A 23,344-nucleotide genomic window follows, 5' to 3' on the forward strand; every position below is an offset into this window, starting at 1 on the left:
CCGAAGGCAGATGCTTAACCGACTGAGCCACCCAGGCGCCCCAAACTTAAATATATTTAAACTCAACAGTGAGAATTTCCTTGTCAACTTCAAAATGTATGGGGGAAGAATTCCGCTTCCAAGAGATGGTGTAGATGTACTTTTTCCTGTTCCTCCTGCTAACTAAGGACCATGGACAACTAAGGACCATGGACATTACTATAAAACAAGTATAAGATTCCAAAAGGTGGAGAGAAAGCAGACTGGCTAGCTACTGCAGGACCCAAAGAATCACACGATGGTGAAGTCCCTGAGATTCCCCTTTGCTTTAAGTATCTCAGACTTAGAGCTCAGAAAGCCAGCAACCCAGAAACACAGGAAAAACAGCCAAAGGGAACAGCTGGGAAAAAAGAGGTGGGGGCAGCCTAGCAAGGCAGAAATTTTTAGATAATTGCTCTACTCCAGCCAAACCCCACAAAAAATCTGACTCTACCCCCACCAGCAAAGGCCAGTTGAGAAGCTTAGATTTCCAACCCTCCAACATAACACACACACACACACCAGGGTGATGTCAGTAAAAGTGAGTAGGGAACCTGAATGTTCATCCCTTTCCCAGCCCCCAAACCCCACAGTGTTGATGGACACGTAGGCTTCTACCCCCCATCAATAATGAATCACCTCTTCCAGCCCCGGGCATGGGGGGAAGGTGTCACACAATGTCTAGTGCAGAGTCAGGATTCTATCCAGAGGGTAGGATGTAATCTAATATGACTGGTGTCTTTTAATAACAAGGAGAGATTAGGACACAGGCACACACAGAGGGAAGGCCATGTGAAGACACAGAGAGAAGATGGCCACCTCCAAGCCAAGGAGAGACGCTTCAGAAGAGACCAACCCCACTGACACTTGATACCGGACTTCCAGCCTCCACAACTGTGAGAAAATAAACTCCTGGTGTGTAAGCCTCCCAGTCTGTGGTACTTGGATATGGCGGCCGGAGCAAATTAGCTCTTATACTTGGCCCTAGGCCTAGTCCTTATTAAGGAAGGAATTTCTAGGGTAAGACTAAAACTTTAATCTGATGGTACTGAAGGCTTAGGCACAGTTGAAAAAAATGAACGTAGGAAACTCTTCAATCCTGAAGGCAGAGAATATGGATGTTAGAGACCACAGGACCCTCCAAAGGTTTTCCAACTAGCAACAAAACAGGGGTTGCCCGACTGTACCAATGCCTGCCCGAATTTCTTAGGCCTTACCCCTGCACTGCACGCTGGCTGGGCTCCTACTCCTAGCATTTCCATCTCTCTCCCAAAGGCTTTCTCCAAAGCTCTGGAGGCCACTGCCCCACTCACAGTGAACTAGAAGGGACAGGGAGTTCGTACACAGGAAGCAGTTTTCAACCAATGACTGATGGAAGTTCGCTCCCTTGTTCCTCAGCTGCGATGACTCCGAGGCATGCGGTCCACGTCATTTCCCAGAGTTCCCTACAGGATTCAGCTCCAGTCATTCACCCTTTAACGGCTACTCTCCCTTCCCTGACTTCCCCTCAATCTGTTACTGAAGTTTCCCACACCTCCAAAATAAACTGCTTTCACTCCTGTCCTTGTCAAGGGAACTGCTTCTGGTAGAAACCAAAGCAAAGGGCAACCCTCTCAGGTCCCCTCCTTCCTTGGGAGCTTTGTACTATAGCCCAATTAACTTTGCTTTTCTGCCCACCAAAAAAAGAGGGGGGCACCCAGGTGGCTTAGTCTGTTAAGCAACTGCCTTCAGCTCAGTTCATGATCTCAGGGTCCTGGGATCGAGTCCCTCATCAGGCTCCCTGCTCAGTGGGGAGTCTGCTTCTCCCTCTCCCTCTACTCCCCCCCCCCCCCCCCGCAGCTCATGCTTGCTCTCTCGCACTCTTGCTCCCTCAAATAAATAAATAAAATCTTGGGGGAAAAAAAATAGAAAAGAAAAAAAAAAAGGCCCCTGGCTGACTTATTGGCTTCACAGCAGTACAAGTCAACTTCTCTCTACCCATCGCTCAAGATAATGAACGGTGACTCTTGATCTTGGTGCCCAGGGATCCAGCACCCTGTCTCTCAAAAACTCCTTATTCCTTTCCTTGCCAGGATTTTTCCTTCTCCAGCACAGATGACAGCCCAGTCTATGGAATAGTAAGCAAAGACAGCTTAGAAACTGTGGGGAATATTTTTATTCTGTTCAAATTTATAATAAGAGAGACAATACACCCCTCTGGGCCTGCCCGTGTGTGCCAAGTATCTGAGTATGGGCGAGCACTGACCATCTGTGACACAGTTTTAAAGGACTGTAGGGCACAAGGCCCCAGACTGGCACCCTCAGCCCGTGGATTCTGTATCAGCTCCAAAGCAGGAAGACTGGCTCTGACTTCATCTAGGGTCCTTTGCAAATCTATGGTTTATGGCATAAGCACTGGCTCAGACATTTACTAATCGAGGCCTTTCTTTCATCTTGCCTCTACCATGGTTTTCAAAAGTCAATTTTCAATGCAAGAGCTGCATCTTTCGGTCATCATTGTTCTGCTGTGGTCCCCCAAGGCACGAAGGGGAAATGCCTCATATGCCTCAAAAGCAGAAAAGGCAAAACAATCCTCAGGTGACGTCCTAGAATTTTCCCTGCCATACGCCTGCCTCATACCATTCTATAAGGCCATATACCTGCCTTATACCGCTCTATAGGGTCTGAACATTTTATAACAAGAACAAGTTCAGGTATTTACTGTGGAATTTTTTAAATGATAAGGAACAAGACTTTTTTCTAATGAAGGAATTTCCAGTAGGGGGTGGTAGAGAATCACGATCAAGATCAGTCTGACCCTACCGGGCGAAAGGGAATGTTCGTTAAGCTGAGAATCAAATACTGTAGCCCGTTTGTAGCTACAAGTATTTATTAACTAGCTCAGTCTAAGGTTTAATTTCTTCATAATGCTAGATGATACATATTATGCTCTTTTGAGCAATGTTTCTCTACTTACAGTCTCCTACAACCTGCTCTTCCGTGAACTGGCCCACATCCATTTATGTAGGACGACTGAAATGGAACAACTGGGGTCCATTATGGTTGGAATGATGGAATTTGGAGAGGAGATACACTGATAATAAAAATACATACTCTTTTTCCTTAGGTGAAGTAAAATTATAGTAATATACATTGCATCTGCACACATTCCTCTCCTTGAGTCTCCGTGGATAAAATGAGGCAAGTGCATTCTGAGAAAGGAGTAACCAGAAGTGGGCTGCAGCATCCTTACCTAATCTCCAGCATGTTTGACCAGGCTGCAGCAAGGACCCTTAAGCCTCTGCCCAGTTGTTTTGCCCATTTCCTTTATTCTAGCCCAACCCCAGCTCTGCTGTGGCCAGCGGGTGTGAGACCTGGATATTCTCACCGGTGGTATGTTGTTTCTTTTCCCTAGAGGCCAGGTTTGGATTCTCACAACCAACTGTACCATCTTGCAGGGATCCTTTGAAACGGGTGGCCCGATTCACCTCATTATGGCTGGGTACCACCATGACCCCACAGATCTATTTCCCTTGGTATCTAAAATCTGCCTGGACTGCACTGCAGTTTAATCCTTGAATGTGTTCTATTAGACCCTGGTTCAGGACCCTTGAGTCTCATCCTCTGTCGCCCCCTCCCCAGCTGTGCCTTAAATTTAATTGTCTTTGATTCTAACTAATGCCAATTCCAGGAGAGACACAGTCTCCTTCATCATTGGTCAGAGTTCCCAGCAAATTGTGCTGGAAATCCAATGGGTAAAGCAGGCCTATTTCTGAGTTCAAAAAGTCTCTGCCTCTGGGTCATTTAATCTTGATTGATTGATTGATTGGTTATTCCATTTCAATCCCCAAAGCATTTTTCTTACTATTTACTTTCAAATTTGGTGCCCTGAGTGTTCTTGTGCTCTTTTTTCAACCCTTGGACCTAGCACCTTCTTTCTGGCTTTGGCAGAAAGCCAAAGTAAACTTCTTTCACTTTGGCACCCTGAGTCCCTGGCCGAGTAAACTTGAAAGTGTTAGGTATTTTGGTTTTTATCTGATTTCAAAGGCAGTTGTAATTCACCATTCTTTGATAACTGTGATGAATATACATAGTTCTTAATATATTTATTGGTCATTTATATTTCCTTTTTTGTAAAATGCTTATTCACATCTTTTGACTATTTTTCTCTTGGATTATTGCTAAATGTTCTGGATATAATCCTATGTAAATTACGTGTGATGCAAATAAATCTAGTTTATGGCTTTTGAGTTTTCTTTCTTTAGAGTGTACTTTGACAAAAGTTTCTAATTTTAATGTGTCAAGATTTATTAATTTTTTATTTTATTTTTATGTTTCTTTTTTAATTCTGTATACCAAATTAAATACAGTGTTCTATTAGTCTCAGGTGTATAATATAGTAATTCAACAATTCTATATATCATCCAGTGCTCATCACAAGTGCACTCCTTAATCCCCATCACCTATTTCACCCACCCTCCCCACCCACCCAAACCATCAGTTTGTTCTCTATAGTTAAGAGTCTGTGTCTTCGTATTGCATGGTGCACTGGGTGTTATACGCAACTAATGAATCATCGAACTTTACATCGGAGACCGGGGATGTACTGTATGGTGACTAACATAATATAATAAAAAAATTTTTTAAAAAAATGAGTCTGTGTCTTGGTTTCTCTTTCTCTCTTTCTCTCTCTCTCGTATCCTTTGTTCATTTGTTTGTTTCTTAAATTCCACATATGAGTGAAATCATATGGTATTTGTCTTTCTCTGACTGACTTCACTTAGCATCCACCCATGTTGTCCCAAAAGACAAGATTTCATTCTTTTTTATGGCTGATCCAGTTCTATAACGAATAAAAGTGGTGAGAATTGACCTCCTTGTTCCTGATCTTAGGAGGAAAGCTTTCTACCATTCGGTATGATGAATTTATTTATCAGTTCTACTGAGTTTATTTATCAGTTCTAGCGTTTTTTTTGGTGGAGTCCTTCAGGTTTTCTATATATAGTATCATGTCATCTGCAAATAGTGACCGTTGTACTTCTTCCTTACCAAGGTGGGTGCATTTTATTTCTTTTTCCTGTCTGATTGCTATGGCTAGGACTTCCAGTACTATGTTGAATAAAAGTGGTGAGAGTGGACATCCTTGTTCTTGATCTTAGGATGAAAGCTCTCAGTGTTTTACCATTGAGTATGATGTTAGCTGTGAGCTTTTCATATTCAACCTTTATTATGTTGAGGTATATTCCCTCTGTCCCTACTTTGTTGAGGGTTTTTATCATGAATAGGTGTTTTACTTTACCAAATGCATTTTCTGCATCTATTGATCATGTGGTTTTAATCCTTTCTCTTGTCAATGTGATGTATCACATTGATTGATTTGCAAATACTGAACCACACTTGCAACCCGAGAATAAATCCTACTTGGTCGTGGTGAATGATTCTTTTAATGTATTGCTGGATTCAGTTTGCTAATATTTTGTTGAGGAATTTCACATCCATGTTCATCAGAGATATTGGCCTGTAGTTCTCTTTTTTTGTAGTGTCTTTATTTGGTTTTGGTACCAAGATAATGCCAGCCTCCCAGAATGAATTTGGAAGCTTTCCTTCCTCTTCTATTTTTTGGAATGTTTTGAGAATAGGTGTTAGCTCTTCTTTAAATGTTTGGCAGAATTCCCCTATGAGGCCATCTGGTCCAGGACATTTGTTTGCTGGGAGCATTTTGATTACTGACTTAATTTCATTGCTGGTAATTTGTCTGTTCAAATTTTCTATTTTTTTCTGATTCAGGTTTGATAGTTTTTATGTTTCTAGGAATTTATCCATTTCTTCTAGGTTGTCAAATTTACTGGGATACAATCTTTCATAATTTTCTCTTATAATCCTTTGTATTTCTGTGGTGTTGGTTTCCATTTCTCCTCTTTCTTTCTGATTTTGCTGATTTGAGTCCTCTCTCTCATTTTTGGAGTCTGGTTGGAGGTTTATCAGTTTTGTTGATCTTCTCAAAGAACCAGTTCCTGGTTTCATTGATCTGTTTTATTGGGGTTTTTTTACTTTCTATTTCATTTATTTCTGGTCTAATCTTTATTATTTCCTTCCTTCTACTGGTTTTGGGTTTTGTTTGTTGTTCTTTCTATACCTCCTTTAAATGTAAAGTTAGGTTGTTTATTTGAGATTTTTCTTCCTTCTTGAGGTAGGCCTGTATTGCTACAAATTTCCCTTTTAGAACAGCTTTTACTGAATCCCAAAGATTTTGGACCATTGTGTTTTCATTTTCATTTGTGTCCATGTATTTTTTCATTTCCTCTTTAATTTCTTGGTTGACCCATTCATTGTTTAGTAGCATGTTATGTAACCTCCATGTATTTGTGTTCTTCCAAGATTTTTTCTTGCGGTTAATTTTTAGTTTCATAACATCGTGTTTGGAAAAGATGCATGGTATGACTACAATCTTTTTTCATTTGTTGAGACTTATTTTGTGGCCTAACATGTGACATATTCTGGAAATGTTCCATGTGAACTTGAAAAGAATGTGTATTCTGCTGTATTAGGGTGGAATGTTCTGAATATATGTGTTAAACTCAACTTGTCCAATGTGTCATTCAAAACCACTGTTTCCTTATTGATTTTTCTCTTCAGATGATCTAGCCATTGATGGAAGTGGGGTGTGAAAGTCTCTTACTATTATTGTATTACTGTTAATTATTTCCTTTATGTTTGTTATTAGCTGCATTATGTATTTTTTTAAATTGTGTGTGTCTTATGTAATAAATATTGCCTTACCTTAAAGTCATACAGTTATTTCTTTTACATTTCATCTGAAACTTTTAATGTTTGTTTTAATATTTTAGTACATTGTTCATTTGGAATTTATTTTTAATGGTGATGAATGTATATCCAATTAACCCATTGTTACTTATTGAATAGTACATCTTTTACCCATTTGTCTTTAATGCCCTCTCTTCACATACAAGAAGCCCTGATGCCATCTTTCCATTCTGTTCTGTTGGTCCAGGTGCCTACACACTCTGCCACCATCAATAGTGCAAGGTCTTAGTGACACTATTATATCAGCCTTCAGTAGTATCTTGCTTTTTCTTAACCTTGCACTACTTTGTTTCATTTTAAAATCAGTTTGTCTAAATTCCATAAAATACCCTGGAGAGATCCTTCTAGGAATTATGTTGAAGCTATAGAACATATTGGGGAAGACTAACATTTTTATAATATTGAGGCTTCTTAACCATGATTATGGTGTATCTCTCCATTTATACAGGACCTCACCACTGTCTTTCAATGTTTTTAATTTTCCCCATTAGGATCTTGCATATCCTTTCTTTCTGAGAATTTATTCTTGATGACTTTAAGTATTACTGTAAGTTACTATCAAAAGGGACCATTTTGTCACATTTCCTACCTTTTTGTTTGATAGAAAAATGCAATTGACTTTTTGTGTCTCTCTCTAAACACCTTGCTAAACTCTCTTACTAAATCTTACGTCTTAGATTATTTTGTATTTTCTCTGTAGACAATCATATCACCTATGAATAATGAAAGCTTGCTTTCTTCCTTCTTACGCTCCTTTTCTTCATCTCTTCCTACTTTCCTTTCTTTTCAGCTGTTGTTGAAAGTCCCCTATTCCCTGCCTAAGTAAACCTAATGTATCATTTTCTGTTTCATATTGTAAAATTTTACTCTCTAACAGGGTATGCCTTTTTTTTTTAACCCAATGCCAATAATGGAATTTCAGTTCTTAGCCTTGAAATGCCAGCAACAACATTCTCAGCAAGATAAAAAGAAAAAATAAATGTTCTTTCTTGTCCCCAAGGCTGGGGAGAACAATGTGTTTTTAACACAAAACTTTCTTATTAATGATATTTCCTTTTTTAAAAGATTTTATTTATTTATTTGACAAAGAGAGAGGCAGTGAGAGAGGGAACACAAGCAGGGAGAGTGGGACAGAGAGAAGCAGGCTTCCTACTGAGCAGGGAGCCCAATGCAGGGCTCGATCCCAGAATGCTGGGATCATGACCTCAGCAGAAGGCAGACACATAACGACTAAGACACCTAGGTGCCCCTATAAATGATATTTCTTTTTTTAAAGATTTTTTTATTTATTTATGAGATAGAGACAGCCAGCGAGAGAGGGAACACAAGCAGGGGGAGTGGGAGAGGAAGAAGCAGACTCATAGCGGAGGAGCCTGATGTGGGGCTCGATCCCATAACACCGGGATCACGCCCTGAGCTGAAGGCAGACGCTTAACCGCTGTGCCACCCAGGCGCCCCTATAAATGATATTTCTAACAAGGATAATTTTTTCAAACCCCTAGACTTCAAAGATTTGGGGTGAGACCTGATAAAATGACCTTGACCTATAAAACATCTCTAATTTTGATTACTCACCTTTCTTAATAATTTCGTGTTCTTATAATAGTGTTGAGTTAACGTCTTCATCTACAAGAAGGTAAAATTACTTATGAATTTTTCTGTCAAACCAGAAAAGAAACATTGGCATTTCCCTGTACTCACACACACAGAATAAGATGGTTCTCCTGGAATTTTTATTAAAGAAAATGTGAGAGACTGTTGGACAAACCAAGCAGAGAGTGGAGGTATAAGGAGGGTGGTTGCATGCTGAGCCTAAAAATGAGCCCACAATAAAACATGTTAAAAGATTTTTAATTTAAAAAGCCAAATGAAGATAAATCTACATTGGGCCTCTACGGGAAAATACTTACCTCTGTGATCTTTCCCAGCTGGCTCAAAACTTTGTTGTTAATGAATTATTCTCACTAAAAATCCAGAGCTATTCAAAAGTAAGAAAATTATGGTATTTTATTGTGTTGTTGATTTTATCTAAAGGTTTTTGCCAGAAGTCACTGGTGGCATGGGTCCAAGTGGAGCGTTATCTGTGAGTGTGCTAGCAGCTGAATCAGAGCAGGAGCTCCCGAACTTGAGTGCACCAGGACCACCTAGAAGTGCACCAGGACCACCTAGGAGGCTTGTTAAAATGCAGATTCCTGGGACACCCCCCCCCCCCATCCAGAGTTTCTAATTCAGGGCTAGGTCTGGGTTTAGTCCTGAGATTTTGCGTTTTAATACATTTCCAGGCGATGCTGAAGCTGCTGATCCAGAGACCATATTTCGAGAACTGATCGAGTAGAATGATTGCAATTTCTGTATTAGGTTCTATCATTCGTTCTCCTAAGTTGATCGAGTTATAATTTTATCTGATTTGAAGTAAGTGATTCTTTGAGAAAAATGAGGCTAAAGGGTGCCTGGATGGCTCAGTTGTTAAGCATCTGGCTTTTGCTCAGGTCATGATCTCAAGGTCTTGGGATTGAGCCCCAAACCTCGCACCAGCTCCCTGCTCAGCAGGGAGTCTGCTTCTCTCTCTCTCTGCCTCTTCCCTGGCTTGTGTGTGCACTCTCTCTCAAATAAATAAATAAGATCTTTTAAATTTTTTTTAATTTTTTAATTAAAAAAAGAACAATGAGGCTAAGATGGAGACAATCTCCATGGAGAGCACTAAGAATAACCCAGCTGGGTTTAAATACACAATGCAGAACACAGAGGTTCTGTGTTGTTTTTTGCAGTGAAGAATCATATGGAAGCTGTGTGATTTTTTTTTTCCTCTCTCTTCTAGATGTCTGCATGTTGTCCTTTCTTTTCCTTGGAAGACAAGTGCTACTGTACAACCTTCAGCTTTCCCAAGAAATTAATGATTTCCTCTTTTATTTGAGTGTGAGATGTATTTTTCCTGTGTGAGAGTCCATGTGAACTGTGTTCAGGATTTCTTAAAATCTATATTCATGGGTGAGATTGACTTATAATTTTCCTTTCTTGTAGGGTCTCTGTCAAGTTTTTAGTGTAAGGGTTATACCAGCCTCATAAAATGAGGAGGGGCTATATCCTCTTTTTATGTTCTGTAAAGACTTCTGTAGGATTGGAATTATTTTTTCTCTGAGTGTACCTTGCGACTTACTGGTAGAGCCATCAGGGCTTGTGTTTCCTTTGTGGGAAGATATTCAACAGTCAATTCAATTTTTTCTGCAGGAAAAAGGATTCAGTGTAACTGAAAAATGGTGAGTAGATCATTGTGTGGTACCCTCAAAGCTCCTTTCTATCACCTACCATGTCCTGAAGAAATGTCACTCTTTGGCTTAGGGCTCTTTTCCTTATAGATGAATCTAAGGGGTGGGGGGAGGGCAGGGCTCACAGGGAGAAAGCCTTGGGTTACTTTGGGAGCAAGGGCACCAGGAGTTCAGTTCTAAGAGAAGGATCAGTGTTTTTCAAACTTTTTTCTAATGTGTGTGTGTTATATATAAAATTGCAACACACACAAACATAAACACATATGTTTAAAAGAAACAAATATTACATGAAACTATGGTTATGCTCACTGCCTGTGATACAGGCTGGCATTTTCTGTTCTATTTTATTCTATCCCATCTCAAATCTAATGGTCATTTAGCATGGTGATCGGCATTGAACATTGATCTATTTTTTTTATTTTTTATTATGTTGTTAGGCACCATACAGTACATCATTAGTTTTTGATGTAGTGTTCCATGATTCATTGTTTGGTTTAACACCCAGTGCTCCATGCAATACATGCCCTCCTTAATACCCATCACTAGGCTAGCCCATCCCCCCACCCTCTCCCCTCTGAAACACTCAGTTTGTTTCCCAGAGTCCATAGTCTCTCCTGGTTCATTCCCCCTTCTGTTTACCACCCCCCTTCATTCTTCCCTTCCTTCTGCTATCAATCTCCCTGCTATTCCTTATTCTCCATAAATGAGTGAAACCATATGATAATTGTCTTTCTCTGCTTGACTTATTTCACTTAGCATAATCTCCTCCAGTCCCATCCATGTTGATGCAGATGTTGAGTAATCATTCTTTCTGATGACTGAATAATATTCCATTGTATATATGGACCACATCTTCTTTATCTATTCCTCTGTTGAAGGGCATCTCGGCTCCTTCCATAGTTTAGCTATTGTGGACAATGCTGCTATGAACGTTGGGGTGCATATGGCCCTTCTCTTCCTTATGTCTGTGTCTTTGGGGTAAATACCTAATAGTGCAATTGCTGGGTCATAGGGTAGCTCTATTTTTAACTTTTTGAGGGACCTCCGCACTGTTTTCCAAAGTGGCTGTACCAACTTGCATTCCCACCAACGGTGTAAAAGGGTTCCCCTTTCTCCACATCCTCTCCAACATCTGTGAACATTGATCTATTTTATTCTATTCCATTCCACTAAATATATATGTATATATTTATATATAATTTAAATTTTATATTACTATGTATTATATATTTATAAATAAAAATGTTGTATATAAATATATACATTTTTATTATGTATTTATATATTACTTATTCCATTCTGTGTCGTGAACGAGATTTGGAAGTGGACTTAGGAGTGTGACCAGTGCTGGGGATTCCCACGACTCCATATTTCCACATCCATGGTACCTGCGATTTCAAAGTATTCCATTCATGAACAGATGACGTCCCTCCCTTCCACCTGCCAATGGGGAAGATACCAGGATTAGTCAAGATTAGCATTTACCAATTAAGCTGAAGTGGACTTAGATTCGAAGTCCCTGTTTCATGCTGCAGCACAGGAAGAACCCGAGAACGCTTCTTGAAATCCCCCCGCTGCTCCTCTCACCCGCAGAGGTGAGCAGATGAGAGGGGAATTGAGGTGAGAAGCCACCGGAGTGGGACCACGAGAAGAAAGAGCTTTCGCTGGCTGCTAACACTCCTCCTCCCCCACAACCTTCTCCCCCGCGCTCTTCCCACTGTCCCCTGCCCCTTTCCCCACTTTGCCGCCTCTTCCTCCTCATCCAGCTCTCTCCCTCCCCCGCCCTGCACACCCCCGTCCCTCCCCGCGGGCGCTAATTCGCCGGGCCGCAGCCGCTCAGGGCCTGGAGAGGTGGGAGTCAGGTCGCGGGCACAGCAGCCGCACAGGGACTCCCAGGCCACACACAGTGTTTCTCGGCCGCGGATCCCGGGCCTGGCTGCCCCGCGCCCGGGGGATGCGGGGCGGAGCCTGGGAGCTAAGACTGCAGGCGGGCGAAGCGGAGTACAGGGATCCCGGCCCTGGGAGCAGGAGCAGCGCACACAAGCTGGGAGAACCTCGGGGATGGTGACTGAGGCCTGGGCCTCTCAGGTCGTCGCTGGACTGCCCTACGGCACCCGGAGAAGAGACTTCTCCAGAGAACAAGTGCTAACCCCGCAGGGCTTTAAGCAGTGGGCTCCCGCAGCGCTCCCCCCGCCCCCACCGCGCCGAGCTCTGACTGACGTTCAGTGGAGCCAATCATAGCCAGGGCCTTGTGGTGGGCGGGGCCGGCGCGCCCCTGCGAGCCCGCGGTTGCGCTTTCCGAGAACTCGGTCTTTCACCTACAGCAGCGCCCGCAGGGAGACACCTGGCGGGCCCCGCTGCTCCGCGCCTCGGATGGCCCTCACTGAAATGCCAGCGCCCGGTGCGACGACCTGGACAGAAGCGGTCACTGCGGCTGGAAACCCGAGGCTCCAGGGGAGGTCCCTTGTTGTCCCGGAGCGCCTGCCTGGAGGAAGAGGGCGTCCAGTGGCGCTCTCTGCAAATACCCGAAGAAGGCGCAGGTGACGCTAATGCAGGGTGAGATTTGGGGACGTAATCGTGTCCCCCTGGCATCACCCAGCTGGGGCAGTGAGGAAGGGATACGGACCTCTAGGTTTCTCTCCGATTCTCTCCGTGGCGCCTTGGAGCGAGGTGGGGAGAGCAGTGAGAATGGGTCTCGTCCCCGACGGGAGAGGAGGGGAGGTCTGCCCAGACCCTTACTCAGACCCTCTACTGGTAGGCGACGCGCGAGTGCTCTTGTCCTCGCGGGATCGGTGAAAGGGATCCAGGCCCTTGGGGAGGGTGCCTGGAGAATACTTGGAGTCGGACATCTATTCCCTCCGTTCTCATCACGTTTGTCCGGGTGCGTAACTCGTTCCTTTAACGTGAGGTGGCCTGCCTTTGTGCCACAGCCTTCTTCTCTCTCGCACCAGCCTCTGGGCCTCACGCCGTGTCCCTCAGCCTGAGACGAGGTTCGGAGGGACACGTGGGAAAGGAAGTCTCTTCTCAGGCCAGGAACTCAGGCTGGGGCAGGGTGCCTTAGCAAGACCAGAGTCCCAGCCTAGGGACAAGCATAAGCCCTCTCCTCTTCCCTTCTCAGAGCCGCCTTCCTGGCCTTATAATCACCACGGACATAAATGCCGGCCTGCTTGTCCGCGGTGCTCTGGCTATTAGGGCGGAATTTGAATGATTTGGATGAAAAGCTTGAGTAAACGCGGGTGAGGATACCAGGCCTCTTCAGCTTGACTGGTGGGTTTCCCACACGAAGTATGTGAGGGTCACAGTATCCCGCCACTCCTAGGCTAGGGTGACTCACAGATGCGCGACACAGGATGGAAGGGAGTATGCCCTTCGGGAAGGCAAGTCAGCCTGGCCGGCACACAGTGTGGTCAGGAAGCCAGGCCTGGGGGGTCAGCACATGCAAGTGAGCTCCTACAGCTGCTTGGGTCTGAGGAGGTGTGGCAAGAGGCTGGTGAAAACATCCTCATGGTCAGTCTGAGAAGCAGTCAAGATGGAGAATTGCAAAATCTGCAGTACACGTTTTCCCGGAGTCTCAGTGCCCAATGACAGGCTCCACCAGGGAGGGCCAGCGCCTGTCGGCTGAGCTTCGCAGGCCAGGTCTGCTGTCGGATCTCCCCTGCTTCTTCACCGGCCAGGGGAAAGCTGAGCCAGATACTCGGAGAGTGACCAGAAGGGCACCCAGGAACCTGAGAAATGGTTACCTTAAATTCAAGAGATCCACTTCAAGAACTCTCTTCTTGCATTTCCCAAAATTTTCCTCTGTGATTCAATGGGAGGAAACCAGGTCCCAGACTTTATCAAAAACAAATAAACAGGGTGCCTGCGTGGCTCAGTTGGTTAAGTGTCTGCCTTTGGGTGCTGGGATGGAGCCCCAAGTCTGGCTCCTTGCTCAGTGGGGAGTCTGCTTGTCCCTCTCCCTCTGCCCCTCCTCCCCGCCCGTGCTCTCTCTCTCAAAGAAATAAAATCTTTTGGGGCGCCTGAGTGGCACAGCGGTTAAGCGTCTGCCTTCGGCTCAGGGCGTGATCCCAGCGTTATGGGATCCAGCCGCACATCAGGCTCCTCCGCTAGGAGCCTGCTTCTTCCTCTCCCACTCCCCCTGCTTGTGTTCCCTCTCTCGCTAGCTGTCTCTATCTCTGTCGAATAAATAAATAAAATCTTTTAAAATAAAAAAAAAGAAATAAAATCTTTTAAAATTAATAAATAAATGGGGCGCCTGGGTGGCACAGCGGTTAAGCGTCTGCCTTTGGCTCAGGGCGTGATCCCAGCGTTATGGGATCGAGCCCCACATCAGGCTCCTCCGCTATGAGCCTGCTTCTTCCTCTCCCACTCCCCCTGCTTGTGTTCTCTCTCTCGCTAGCTGTCTCTATCTCTGTCAAATAAAATCTTTTTAAAAAATTAAATAAATGAACAAAGAAAACTCTAAGCAAGCATGTGTAAGTGTTTAAATGGTGCTACACAGTGATGTGATTGGGTAATCAAAAGGGATATCCACCCCAGGCAAATATGAGGAGCAAATCTGGAGTCAAAGAAACTTGGTGTGGACCCCAGATGCGTGGTGCTTTAGAGGAAAGCCACTGCTTCAGGACAGACTTCTAGGACTACAGTCCTCTAAGGCCAGGGACTTGTGCCTCTTTTCCTGCATTGTTTCCCGATTTTGCTCTGGCCCTGACATTTAAATGTTTGTACCACTTCAAGTATAAGACTAATGGTTTGCTCTACAACCTCCTAACTCCCACTTCCCCACTGGCCTCACACAGGTCATTTTCTCTTCCAAGTAGTGAAAGGGGGTAATATGGTCATCTTCATGTAAATAAGAGGGAGGAATGAAAATTGTGAGGGACGGAAAAAATTGGGTCTTCGCAGTGGGGGAAGAATCGCTAAAAATTAAAGAACTTACTGTATAAAAGAGAGCTTTGGCATTTGGTAATTCGGGTTTTGGGGCCTTCCAGAATACCAAGGGCTTCAAGACTAGTGTGTCTTTCCATTCATGTTTCCTTCCTCAGTTTGAGAGGGCTATTTGGTAGAGAACTGACAAAACTGTCCACTCCTTCATGTCTCTGCTGACACCTATAGGTTCTCTCCTCCAAGTGCTTGTCCATTTCCGATTAGGGGAACCCGAGAAGGGGGAATAAGAACTCAGTGGTCTTTCCTTCACATGTCCCTGGAGAGAGTTGTGAAACATATGCCTCCTCCCACAGGCTTAGGTGGGCCTGAAATTCTCAGCATGGATCTAAAGAGTTGCAAAGAATATAATTTCCAACACACCACATGTATTAACACATTTAAATAAAACTGTTAATCACCTTGTCACGTGTCCAGTGGAATCTAATCACCATAATGTGTTGACAGCCATCACTAATTTTTAAAATGCACAACCTCTTCCTGAACAGTTGGAAATTTTACATTGCTCCTTTTTTTTCTTTTGAATTCATATTTTTGTTTTCCTCCCCCTATAGAATTATTTTTTCTCAACCCTGGCCCAACATTCTAATATAATATATTTTTGGTCTTAGAAATATTTTCTTGATCCATCTAGCATGCTTCTTTCCAATAAAATATGTTCTTAAAATAAATTTTTTCTTTCCTGATCTAAGTGTTTGAAAAGTCAGATGAATTAAGATAGTACTAAATTATTAGAAATAATTGATCAAAATAATATAAATAATACAGATTTGGGTAAACATGTAAATTTTTTTAAAGTAAAATTTAACTGGAAATGTTTCTTTTACAGAGATGGATAGGGGCTTTATTTTCCCAACTTCATGTTGATGAAAGTTATTTATTGTTCTTATGAACCCAGTTCCATATGATTTCTATTCCTTTAAAAATATTTTAACATAAAGAACTAAAAAAATCTTATCCACATATACAAGTATGGAAACAGAATAAGTATAAGAATGGAAGGAATTTTTTGTAGCAACTTCACCCCATTTTTAAAATTTCTTCTTAGTTATATGCCAACACTCACATGGTGAGCTATTATTAAATACTATTTTGAACAATCTCACAACTCAAATGTAGAGTTCTTCTTCAATTTTGTTGAAGCAAAGAATTAGAAACTACCTGATTTGCAAAGCTATTTTTACACGTTAGTTTCTTTCACTTTCTCAGTTCTTAGAAGTATACCAAAAAGGCTTTTAAAATTCTTAGGAAATAACTGTTAGAGGCATCTTGTTTGTGAAACTCAAATTGGATGAAACTGGGGTTAGAAAGAAACAAACCCACAGATTTTGGAAATTAAAAATCAATAGGTTCTGAATAAAGACCTTTCCCCCATTTTTTTATGTCATCTGGAAGTGCATTTGAAAATTATGACAAAGAGGGGCTCCTGGGTGGCTCAGTCGTTAAGCATCTGCCTTCGGCTCAGGGCGTGATCCCAGCGTTCTGGGATCGAGCCCCACATCAGGCTCCTCCGCTAGGAGGCTGCTTCTTCCTCTCCCACTCCCCTTGCTTGTGTTCCATCTCTCACTGGCTGTCTCCCTCTCCATCAAGTAAATAGATAATCTTTTAAAAAAATTATAACAAAGAGATGGGCACTAAACTATTGTGTATGTGTATGTGTGTAATTTCATTTGACTGTAGAAAATGATTTATTTTGTAATTATGCATTTGAGAGGTATAGAACAGTGTATCAACATCCAAGGGGAAGAAATTAATCCCAAATAAATGAACCTGGATTTCTAGAGTTTAGAGCATTACAACCAAGACTACATTTTGGAACATTTTGTTTTGTATCCCCACATAAGTGGATTTCTGCTTTTAAGAACACGATTTAAGCTACTTAGTGGAAATTAACTGCAAAATGAAGAGAAGGTGTTAGATCATTACTCAGTGTAAGTTTACAGAAATTCTATTTCTGATTGCTATGTGAATTATTTACAGCAGAATCCACAAAATATTTCCATCAGATTAACCTGAATCTAGTAGGCATATAATAAAAATAAATAAATGAGCAGAGAAGTAACAGTATATCATAGACCTATACCCAAGTAGAAAAATGTCTTTATATTATCCCATAATATTTGGTAAAAGTCAATAAAAATATTTCTCCTATAAGTCAGAATAAGCTCGAGAAAACATATATTAAAGTACTCCCAATATGTGTTTATTTTACTCCAAATTATGATGGTGACCTGTCAGAAGTAAATGTCGAGACTTTCGCCTTCACTGATTCGAATCACGCAACAATAAGCAAGTGAACTACAGATGAGACAACGAGTGAGTAGGTCTGTTAGTTCTTAGGGAACTCTGTTGCAAGTTACTATTTCTTTGCATGATTTTTATAAATTGAGATTTTTTTTTAATTTTTAGAGAGAAAGAGAGCACGGTTGCGAGTGGGGGTGGGGGGGCAGAAGGAGAAAGAGAGAGAATCTTAAGCAGGCTCCACACCCAGCGTGAGCCCAATGCAGGGCTCGATCTCATGACCCTGAGATCATGACCTGAGCTGAAATCAAGAGTCAAATGCTTAACCAACTGAGCCACCCAGGAGCCCCTAAATTGAGAATATTCTAATCCCAAAACAGAAAAGGATTGGAACCTTGCCATGAATTTGTCAGCTGAATGAAATTTAAAAAGCACCACCATCAGCATTTCTTGCCAATGCTAAGGAGCCATCAGTCCTTTAAAATTAGAAAAGGACCTTCCAGGCGTCTGAGCGACTCAGTCCTGGGATGAGCCCCACCTTGTGCTCCCTGCTCAGCAAGGAGTCTGCTTCTCCTGCTCCCTCTGCCAATGCCCCGCCCCCCCTCCTTGTGTGTGCTCTCTCTCTCAAATAAATAAAATCTTAAAAAGAGAAGGAAAAGGAAGCCTTAAGGTTATCAGATGTAATTTTTTAGCCTTCCAAACTTTCCCCTGAGGAATTATGCAAATCCAGAATAATGTAACACAGGCCATAACATTCCCATTTCTTACGCCACATATCACCCTTAACATAAAGTTACTCAACCTAGAGCATTATTGACACTTGGAGTTGAATAAATTCTTCATTATCCGGTATCCCGTGCACTGCAGGACCTTTAGCAGCATTCCCCACCTCTCCCCTCTAGCACTGATCCCCAGGCCCTCAGTTATGGCAATAAAAAACTGCCTGCAGATATTGCCAGGTGTCTCCCCTGAGGGACAAAATTGTTGAGGATCAGTGCCCTTCACAGAAATATAGAAGGACACAAACTTGTGGTTAAAGGAGGCTTCATGGCTACAGGTTTTGAACTGTCCTTTTCTTTGGTACTCAGAAGTATTTTATTCCCAGGTCAAGGCACCATAATTATATCTTGGATAGGTAAGTGGTACACCTTCCTCTTGTAACACGGGAAAAAGAGATTGAGTACTGTAAGAGCAGTCATAAGCATGTCACTTTTAATTTTTAAAGGGGCTTAAAACACCAAGCATTTGATTAAGCACATCACTTTTTCAAGCGTGTGCACATGGATGTTGGGAGTCTAGATTCCCTTAAAATTTTCTGTGCCTATGTCCCCCTTGGAAAAATTTCTGATACCCCAGAAAATACAAAACCCCAATTTGAAGATTGCTACTCTTGGAGACTGTTACAAACACTGGTACAAACACAGAGCCATGCTGAATAAAGCACAGCAAGTAAGTTCTACATGCAAGCCAGGAACCTCTTTCTTTTTCTCTCTAGGGTAAAAAAAAAAGAAAAGAAAGAAATACCCATTCCCTAAAATCAGATCACTTCCATATCTTGAACGTTTAGGAAAATTTTCAACTCCAACTGCCCAGCTGCTCTACACAGATTGCCTCACAGAGCATAAAGATTCCTCCCTTGATATTAAATGGAATGTGAAAACCACCTCAGCATTTAGAAACCTCAATCCTTCCTGAATTGTTCTAACAGTCCAATGAATATCATTAGTACAGCTTTGAATTCCCGTAAGAAAATGTTAGTTGGGTATTAACTAGATTTAAAGATTTCACAGTACCTTCAGCAGAAAGTGACACAACGGCTGTTAGAAGTGTAAGCTCTTCTCTTTACTGTTTTTTAGTTGTCTATCCAGTCATGACAATCGTGAAAAATGTTAACAGACATCTGAGAAGTGGAACACACACTCGAGTGCGGCAATCGTGTAGGCAGAAGATACCAGACCAAGGTCCTAAAGTCAATTAGAGATTTTAGAAGTTGACATTAGGTTAATACTAAAGAAAAATATAATCACCATTAATATTAAAAATTTGTCTGTGGGACACCTGGGTGGCTCAGTAGTTTAGGCATCTGCCTTCAGCTCATTTCGTGATCTCAGGGTCCTGGGATCCAGCTCCACATCTTCCAGTGTCCCTGCTCAGCGGGGAGTCTGCTTCTCCCTCTCCCTCTGCTTCTTCTGCTCCCTCTGCCCCTCCCCCTGCTTGTGCTCACAAGCTCTCTCTCTCAAGTAAAAAAATAAAATCTTTAAAAAAAAATTGTCTGAGAAATATGACACCTTAACTTTCACCAGATACTGTCATTGGAGTAACATGAGGATTCCATGTCATTTGTGATATTGCATATTTAAACTGTATCTCTATTTGAGCACCCATGACTACATTCACAAACTTCTAGACATTAATTGAAGACATAACAAAGTCTGCTCTATAAGGTAAATGAATGAAGTTTAGGACAGTCCATTTAATGCAGCATTCCAATTTGAAAAGATGGGGGCTGCCAAAACTTGTAACAAGATATCCTTCAGTGAGTAAATGGATAAAAAATTGGTACATTCACACAATGGAATATTATTACAATTTTTTAAAAATGAGATATCCAACCACAAAAAGACACGGAGGAAACTTAAATGCATATTGCTAAGTGAAAGGAGTCATCTGAAAAAGCTACCTACTGTGATTCTTAACTATATGACATTCTGAAAAAGGTAAAACTGGAGACAGTAAAAAAACAGTAAAAAATCAGTGATCACCAGGGTTTCACCGGGAAAGAGGGAAGCAGAGAAGACTAGATGGAGCTCAGGTATTTTTAGGGCAGTGAAGCTATTCTGTATGATATTGAAGTGGTGGATACATGTAATTACACATTTGTCAAAACCCATAGAATGTACCATACAAATAGTGAACCCTGACGTAAAACTACAGACTTTACTTAATAATGTAACAACAGGGCGCCTGAGTGGTTTACTTGGTTGAGCGGCTGTCTTCGGCTGAGGTCTTGATCTCAGGGTCCTAGGATAAAGCCCTCATTGTGCTCCCTGCTCAGTGGGGAGTCTACTTCTCCCTCTACCCCTCCCCCTGCTCATGATCTCTCTCTCTCTCTCTCTCTCTCTCTCTCAAATAAATAAATGAAATATTTTTTTAAAATAATGTAATGACATTGGCTTATCAATTGTAACAAATATACCACACTAGTGCAAGATGTTACTGACAGAGGAATTTGGGACAAGTTAGGGAGTGAGGGAACATATGAAAACTATTTTTCATACAGAAAACAATTTTTCTGTAAACCTGAAACTGCTCCCCTCCAAAAGTATATTTTAAAAAAAAAAGGCATGGTTTTATATGGACGAAAATGCTATGACTGTATTTTTGTTTTATACATGATGAAATCAGAGCAGGGACATCATTTAAACTCAAAATGCCCAAAACAATGTAACTTATGAAAATGTTTACCCAGCTCAGGAATATTAAATAAGCTTAGATTAAAATTAAGTTCTCTTGAATTTACTTTACTGAGTAATCCTCTATGTGCTAGTTTAGATTTTTAGTGCAGAGATATTTTTAAGTTTATTTATTTAAACAATCTCTACACCCAACGTGGGGCTCCAATTCATGACCCTGAGATCAACAGCCACGGTCCACTGACTGAGCCAGCTGGATGCCCCACTGCAGAGAAATTTTTAAAGTCTTTTTATGACCACTGATCATTGGTCTACAGTCCAGTTGCATACCTGATTTTTATTTTATAACTTACCAAAGATACTGAGGATATTAAACCAGGATTGTATTTTCCCATTTTTCATACAAAAAGTTTTTAGGAACAAAAATTATTTATATTTAAAAAAAAAACAAGACCACTATTTAAGCATTCATTATAACTTAGTTATTTTTACACGAGTTTGTACTTTTTCATCTTACATTTATCAGAGTATAGTATTTACTTTTGAACTAAGGTTTTATAATAAGTCTATACTTTTTTAATTTACAAGGCAACTTTCCTGCCATTCACAATGATCTGGATAGAGCTAAAGTGTATTATGCTAAGGAAAATTAGTCAGAGAAAGACAAATACCATATGATTTCACTCAAAGGTGGAATTTAGGAAACAAAACAGATGAACATATGGGAGGGGGAAAAAAGAGAAACAAACCATAAGACACTCTTAAGGATAGAGAACAATCTCGGGGTGCCTGGGTGGCTCAGTCGTTAAGCGTCTGCCTTCAGCCCAGGGCATGAGTCCAGGGTCCTGGGATCGAGCCCCCCATCGGGCTGCCTGCTCCGCTGGGAGCCTGCTTCTTCCTCTCCCACTCCCCCTGCTTGTGTTCCCTCTCTCACTGGCTGTCTCTCTCTCTGTCAAATAAATAAATAAAATCTTAAAAAAAAAAAAAAGGAGGGCACTTGTGATGAGCGCTGGGGGTTGTATGTAAATGATGAACCACTGAATTCTACTCCTGAAACCGATTTTGCGCTGTATGTTCACTAATTAGAATTTAAATAAAAATTTGAAGAATAAAAAAAAGAAAGGAAGGCAACTCTTCCAAGTAGAAAATCATTAAATGATTCCATCCTCTGAAGGCTAATTTCGGTAACTTGCTTAACCTAATTGTGTAACTTACAGATTGGAATTTTTCTCCGCAGTCTCTTGAAAGCAGGGTGACAGCCAGAACCCAGGTTCACAGATCCTGTACTTTGACCTTACCCCAGTCTGGAATTTTTCTTAAATGTTATGAACATTTAAAGCATTAAGAACCTTGGTTAATTTCTTCCCCACCCCCAACACTATGTATTTGAGACTCCTGTCTTGGATTCATGTGAGTTAATAATAATCCCTTGGAATCAATAAAAACAGGAGCTCTATTGAACATGACAGATGATAGTTTTCATTTTCCAGTATCCTCCAGATGAGGACCTCATCATAATTTAAGGGCACCTTCCAAAGGAGCCTCCTTTCCTTGATACCCACGGTGTAGCCACACCAATTACCAAGAAACAAGCAGCAGGCTCCCAGCCTTTAAATTTCCTACTCTAAAGACATACAGACTGATCGGCATTTTCTCCAGTGGAAACTGTACACTTGGTCAACTTTCCAGGGCCTTGCATTTAAATCAAGAAATGTGCAGCCTACTCTCCTTCTCCCACTTTGGGTTTGCTTGCTGGGTTTACGTGGGTTATCTAGCTGACTGCTGCTGTTAAAACGGGACTGAGCATGCTGTGTTGAAAGCCACTGAAAACCAGAGGAGACTAGTCATGAAAACCCTGACTATCGGCCTATAGATTTCTTTCTGATAACTCCTCATAACAGGTAGCACTTTTTTTTTTCCAGTCTAGAGCAAATCTTCAGGAACTGACCAGGATCCAGAGCTGTTTCAGCCTAAATCGGCTGTGATCTCCTTCCCCATACACGGAGCTGTACGGACTGTATGTCTGACAATACCTAGATGAACTGAATATTGAATTACTGTACAATAAGCTGTACACATCTTACCTCCGTAAATTCTGTAAGAATCATGGTGATGTCAGAAATTATGCATCCTATTCTTGAGTCTGAGGCTGCCAAAGGTGCTTTTATCACTCTTAACTGCTTTGGCACTGAACTGAGTAAAGATGACCAGGAGACCCTCTACCCGACCGGGGCGAGCTCTATCCTGAGGGGTGGCACCTGTTAGCTCAAGCATAAAACTGATCAGATGAGGACAGTAGCGGACCGTTATGGAGTATTATATAAGCCTTTGTTTGAGACTGTGGGTGATGGCAGCGGAGGAAAGACGTTGGAGGATGTGTTTTATGAGCGTGAGATACAAATGAACGTGCTGGCATTCAACATGTAATCCCACTACAGCGTGTTTTACACATACACAAAGCCGAAGGAACAAGAAATGAGAAATATCGTGCAGGTAGCAGAATGCATTTCACAAAGACACTGAAGTAAACAGTTACATTCCAATGTTATGACCCAGTGTGGGACCTCAAATGCAGAAAATCATGGATATTAAGAAGAGGTTTTGAGGAAAATAAAAAGAATTGTGTTACATGATCTGGGTTATACAAAAATAATCCATACT

General features: G+C 41.8%; 1 pseudogene; it reads left to right on the forward strand.

Moving 5' to 3' along the window:
• Positions 1–12,149: 12,149 nt before the first annotated feature.
• LOC113243682 (V-type proton ATPase subunit d 2-like) lies at positions 12,150–23,234 on the forward strand (annotated as a pseudogene).
• Positions 23,235–23,344: the final 110 nt, after the last annotated feature.

The sequence above is a fragment of the Ursus arctos genome, unplaced genomic scaffold (assembly GCF_023065955.2).
Source record: "Ursus arctos isolate Adak ecotype North America unplaced genomic scaffold, UrsArc2.0 scaffold_31, whole genome shotgun sequence".
NCBI classification, from domain to species: Eukaryota; Metazoa; Chordata; class Mammalia; order Carnivora; family Ursidae; genus Ursus; species Ursus arctos.